Here is a 6593-nt window from a genome sequence, read left to right on the forward strand (position 1 = left end):
GTTTGGAGAAAGGAAAACACTGCATTCCAGCATAAGAACCTGATCCCATCTGTGACACATGCTGGTGGTAGTATCAGGGTTTGGGCCCGTTTTGCTGTATCTGGGCCAGGAAGGCTTGCCTTCATTGATGAAACAATGAATTCTGAATTATCAGAGAATTCTAAAGGAAAATGCCAGGACATCTGTCCATGAACTGAATCTCAAGAGAAGGTGGGTCATGCAGCAAGACAACGGCCGTAAGCACACAAGTCGTTCTATCAAAGAATGGTTACAGAAGAATAAAGTTCATGTTTTGGAATGGCCAAGTCAAAGTCCTGACCTTAATCCAATTGAAATGTTGTGGAAGGACCTGAAGTGAGCAGTTCATGTGAGGAAACCCACCAACATCCCAGAGTTGAAGCCGTTCTGTATGGAGGAATGGGCGTAAATTTCTCTAAGCCGGTGTGCAGGAATGAGCAAAAGTTACCGGAAACATTTAGTTGCAGTTATTGGGGGGTCACAGCAGATACTGAGAGCAAAGGGTCACATACTTTTGCCACTCACAAATATGTAATATTCAATCATTTTCCTTAATAAACAAATGACCAAGTATATTGATATCTCATTTGTTTAACTGGTTTCTCTTTATCTACTTTTAGGACTTGAGTGAATATCTGATGTTTTAGGTCATATTTATGCAGAAAAATAGAAAATTCTAAAGGGTTCAGGGTTCACAAACTTTCAAGCACCACTGTACACACACATTATAAATATATTAAATATACACATACATACATACATACACAAACAAGGCAAGACAAAAATAACTGGACTGAGCCTGGGGCTTTCCTGGAAAACCCTCTGGACGTCAGCCGAATGTAAATCATAAAACTAGACCTCCGCTTACACGCCCTCTCAAAATGCTGACCAGCTAGGTATACTCTGTGAATAGTCCAGTCAGTATTTGCACAACAATAGGTACACGAGTTGCCGTGACAATGTCAGGTGATAAAAAAATAATAAAAACAAACAGCGAATCAACATCAAATTTCTTGTGAATTTACTCTTTTTCCGTAAAGCAGTTTCTGACTGACAAACTCTCGATCCTCCCTATTCGCCCGATTTAGCTCCCTGTGATTTTTACTTGTTCCTGAAAATCAAAAGTGACCTGAAGGGAATACAGATTTTTCTTCAATGGATAAAGTGAAGACAGAAATGGCAAGTCTGTTGAAGAGCCTCAAGTAAGAAGACTTCCAGCACTGTTTCAATCAATGGGAGATACGTATGGAGCAGTGTAGCGATCAGGAAGGGGAAGTACATAGAAGGTTGATGATGTTTAGAATGCTGCAATTATTATTTTTTTTTTTAACAAATCTAGTTATTTTTGTCTTACATCTTACATATACAAACACACACTTAAAACGAATCTTTAAAAAAAAAAGAACAAGGCTGTGACAGTCTGGTTGCTATGCCTTTCATTAAACCCTGCTTTACTATATGCGATTCTAACAGATGGCATATCAAACATTTGTAGTAATGCAACGCTATGCCCGGATCAAAAAAAGTCACGTAATCAGTTTACATTACATTTATTGTCACACATGGTGGACATTACAGTGCACACTTAGCCAAGTGAATCACACTACCAATCTCCAGTTGCCCCGGATCTTGCTTTGTTAATTATGTTAAATATAACATCACAACAGATTAGAAGCAATAGAACGGAGTTTCCTTTTGAATACTCCACACGTGAAAGTCTGAAAGATTGAAACCTACTGAAGCAAATATTTGGGTTTAGAAGTTTAAACTTTTTTTTTTTTTTTACCTTCATTTTAACCAACGGGAATGTAGAAAGAAAGTAAGTTGGCTTCTTAAGGGTTTGGCAACAAATTTCTCAGAAATGGGTCCAGATGAGGATAAACTGATTTGGAAGGTTTGGGTAGAGCGTCTTTCGTAAATGCAACATGTCTAAACACAATCCATGAGAAGACAGAAAGGCAGGCACCAAGATAAATGCTGTAATCCAGCAAGACAATCAAACTGTTATTCCAAATGGCCGGTGGTTTGCCGTTGTTTTGGGAAACTTACATATGCAGCAGTTCCCACCTTTTGATTACATGCCACGTTTGCCAATGCTTCTATTTAAACTTTATGAGTAATGATGAAATTGTCTGTGGCAGCACTTTGGTTGATGGGAATTGTAGTTCCCACATCAAGTAGGAGCATATAATTATTATTTTTTTTTTTTTTTGAAAAACTGCATAAGTTACATTAAACCAATTATGCTCACAGTCACAGTGCCTAGTAACAGCATCTAGGGTGCTTGCAAAGCTCATTTTCTTTCAGTTTCGTTGAATTTCCCTCTTCACTTCTGCAGACAGACTTCATTTGCATAAAACAACTGTGTACAAAAAATATAAATAAAAGCAGAAAATTTTCTGACCTAGCTAAAGACAAAGCATTGTTCATGACGACACTCAGTTTTGCCCTCTTTCTTTCCCCCTACCATCATCTCTGTGGAGGTCCAAATTGTGTCCCAGAACAGAACTTGTACTGTACATTTGGTGATGCTACTGGCCTGGCACACCACGCTGCCCATCACAGAGCTTTAGATTATGTAAAGGACTCTGTACACGCAAGACTAATGACCTTATAAAAACCAACAAAAACCAAATGGGCAGCTCCCTAAATGTAAATATGAAAAACAGGAGAGGCTTGCACAGTACATTACTACATCGAACAGACGCCATGTTGGAACTTTCCATATGAGTCTCGGATGAACAAACACCTGATTAAAGCATGAAAACAACCCAATTCCACATATTGTCCTTCCCAATATTTAACGTCCATGGTATTAAACAAAATAAATAAATAAAAAAATAAAAAATGAACAAGACTAAACAGGAAACATTTGGTTTAACATTATATTGTCTGGATGTTACAATTATTCACTTTACAATACGCTCAACTCATGTTTTACAAATTATTTACAAAACACACTAGAGAATAAAAAAACATCCTGATGGCAGAAACTGAAAACATAAAAATAAAAAACAACCACCATACACATGCACGCACGCACGCACCACACACGCGCAGCGGCAGGACTCTGAATGTGATCAGGAAATGAGCAACAACTTGCAAAGCCTTTTTGTAATGTTTTGTGAACTGGGAGAGAAAATCTCCAATTAGGAAAAAAATAAGTCATTCAAGTGCTTTCTAGAAAATTCTAAACCTTATTTCGACTATAGTTAAGAAGAAAAAAAAAATGAAGCTGATTGAATGTCATGATGTGCTGAAAATTACATTTCCAGACTCCAGTCTGATCCCACTGGATGAATGCCTCTTGTCCGCCTGTGCACTTCAACTTCTTTCCTGTACGTTGATTGCATCAAATAAAAAGAAAATCGAGACTGAAAAGGGGAATATGTGCACTCAGAGACATTTCGGGAACAGTAATGCTAAACTGCTTGACTTTGACCATTCTACTTCAGATTAATCTGCCTTTCCTTAATGCAGAGAACGGAAACTGAAAAATTAAAAGAGAAAACAATCGCACATCACAAACAAGGAACAGGAATACAAAACAAACATTTACAAGAAATCCAAATTTGGCAGTCTGTAAACAATGGAGAACTGGTGCTCTTGGTTGATTTATTTTGTTTGCACATGAAGAGTCTGCATAAAGGAGTCCACATGAAGCATTTGAATTCCTCTTGCTCTCCTTTTTAAGGATGACTGACATCTGTTCCAGGCCACCTTGTTTGGTTTTACCTTATCCTTGTGAACATATTTAAAACGGATCCGGATTCCTAGTGTGGAAGACAGTAACAGTTAACAAGGAAAAAGTAGCAGAAAGCAGTGAAGCAGGCCTACCCTGCCTGTCACACTGATCAACAAAGTGCAGCTTAACATCTTTTGATGGAAAAAGACCCTAGCATACAACAAAAAAAAAAGTATTCATCTGCTTCAAAGTTGAATTTAATGGATATAAAAACCATTGATTACAGTGTTTGTTTTTTTTTTTTTGGCTTTTTTGACATTGATCAAAAAAATAAAGATCTCTGCAAAAAGCTCCAAAAGAATTGCCAAAATAAAACACTAAATAACCAATTGCACAAGTAATCAGTATTTAGTAGATGGCAGCCATGACACGAGTCTGAGCATACAGTGGGTATGAAAAAAAAATCCCTCCCTTCGAAATAGTTCCATTTTTTTTTTTTGCTTTGCAGCCTTAAATGAAAACACACACAAAAATATTTCTTCCCAGCTTTACTTGCTCAATGCAACCTGTAACATCCAAGTGAAAGATATCACAGCTACAGTTCAGAAAAATGACTCAAAAATTCAAAAACAAGACTAATAAAGGATCAGCCCCCAATGTCAATGTCATTTTGTCAACCCACCTTTTGATTTAATGGCAGCAATAAGTCTTGTTGGGATACTACTCTATTAGCTTTGTACATCTAGATATGTGCCCATTCTTGCTCACATTGGATGGTGAGCGTTGGTGGGCTGCTATCTTCAGATCTTTCCACAGATTTTCAGTGTGATTTCGGTCTGGGCTCTGACTGGCCACACCAGGACATTCACTTTTCTCGTTCAGCCACTGTGTAGTCAATTTTTCTGTGTGTTTCGGGTCATTGTCGTGTTAAAAGGTAAATATTCTGCCCATCTTCAACTTTCTGGTATTTTGTCCCATCCATATTTCCTTCTACCTTAACGAGAGCCCCGGGCCACCCACAACAGGATGCTGCCTCCTCCATGCTTTACTGTAGGTATGGTGTGTTGTGGATGGTGAGCTGCATTGGTAGTGCATTTGGTATTGAGGCCAAACAGTTTGATTTTGGTCTCATCTGACCATAAGGCCTTTTTCCACTTGGCATCAGAATCTTCCAGGTGCATTCTGACAAAGCTCAAACAAGCCTTAATGTGGGCTTTTTTGAGAAGTGGCTTTTTCCTTGAGACCCTCCCAAAACAAACAACAATTGTGAAGCACTTATCAAATTGTTGTCACATGCACACAATGACCACTCTTTGCCATCAAATCCTGTAACTCCTTCAAAATGGTCATTAGCCTCTTGGGAGCCTCTCTTACCAGTTTCCTCCTTGAGCTTCCACCCAGTTTGGAGGATACTGGGAGGATCCTAATGGTACCAAACACTTGCCACTTATTTATTATGGACTTTACTGTGCTCTTTGGGATTGATAAAGCCTTTGACATTTTTTTGTGTCCATCTCCACCCTTATGTCTGTCCACAGCACCACCACGGAGATCTTTTGAAAGTGGCTTGCCACCCATAGTCAGTTGCACTACCAAGCAAGGGAATGAATGGACCAGGAACAGCTGTTTTTATGCTTCACTAATCACACTGATTACAATTGATCACAGGTGGAAGGAAGCCAGTAACCATGGTCTGCAATGGAAATGGTGGGCACTTATACCTGATTTGAGTTTGGGGGGGGGTGGTCCTTTATTAATCTCAGTGTTTCTTATTTTTGATTTTTTATAAATTTGTCTGAACTGTAACTGAGATCTTTTACTTGATGTTACAGTTTGCATTGAATAAGTAAAGCTGGAAAAAATATTGGTTTGTGCGTTTTCATTTAAGGCTGTAAAACAAAAAAAAAATGGGAATATTTCGAAGGGCGTGATTCTTTTCTATACCCACTGTAGGACTCTCTCTCTATCAGCTCTGCCATTAGCACCCCTTCCCGAATGTTCTTTTTAAAACTGTTCACTCTCGTCAGGTGTCATGGTCATTACGAACAGGGGAAGTTTATTCAGTGTATGACTAAAAGTGAGAAAGGATTATAAACACCTGAATATTTTACATTGGTCAACTGTCTAGACTCACTACCTCTCAACAGAGAGGTAAACTTTATTTTAACAGGTATCTGCATTGCTGCTAAGATGCATCAGCAAAAGGCCAGTGTTACAATACTCATTTTTTGTTTAGTCCTACAGCATTCTCTCGCTCTCCTGTGAAAATCTCTTCATACAAGCACCACTCTTACCTTTGTGGAGCGGGTTTTGCTAAAGACATTCCAAAACCTTAGTGTCTCATCGCCTGCTCCTGTCACTATGGCCTCACCATCTGGAGACATGGCCTGAAAAGAAAACGTAAGATAAGTAACTCCAAGATAGAGTCACTTTACAACTTTTACTACCAAAAATAAAAACTCACATGAAATAAAATACCAGTTATATTCCGGCATCACATCATATGAAACAATTCAAATTTCACAAGTGTATAAGCTAAGCACGATACAAAATGCAGTCACTAAAACATCTTTAGTGGTCAGAAGCCGAGTTTCTATTGCTTAGAGCTCCCCCTACTGCTCTGTAACTAACTCAGACATCAAACACTTCGACATCTCACACACTGAAAACCTGACTGACAGTTCTGATGAAGACAGCAATTTCACTTTTTGAAAGTTTATGGGATGTGCTTCTTTCAGCATACTTTCTTTGTTGTTTTGAGGTATCTCTTAATGGAGCTCTCCTCAAGCCTGTATTGCCTGAAATTCCTCGCCTCCAGACAAAAAAAAGACTTGACCACTGTTACATTTACAATGTTGTCCTTGCAACACCTGCCAAGATTCTAGTCTTC

The 6593-nt window shown here is 38.6% G+C and overlaps 1 long non-coding RNA gene across 1 annotated transcript; it reads right to left on the bottom strand.

The window, feature by feature from the left end:
* Positions 1-2876: 2876 nt before the first annotated feature.
* Positions 2877-6110, bottom strand: LOC120519943. Its single transcript, XR_005631706.1, has 2 exons — positions 5998-6110; positions 2877-3791 (listed from the first exon to the last, which is right to left on the bottom strand). It is a non-coding gene; the product is annotated as an uncharacterized LOC120519943 (long non-coding RNA).
* Between the last annotated feature and the right edge of the window lie 483 nt (positions 6111-6593).

Source organism: Polypterus senegalus, unplaced genomic scaffold (genome assembly GCF_016835505.1).
Source record: "Polypterus senegalus isolate Bchr_013 unplaced genomic scaffold, ASM1683550v1 scaffold_245, whole genome shotgun sequence".
Taxonomy (NCBI): domain Eukaryota; kingdom Metazoa; phylum Chordata; class Cladistia; order Polypteriformes; family Polypteridae; genus Polypterus; species Polypterus senegalus.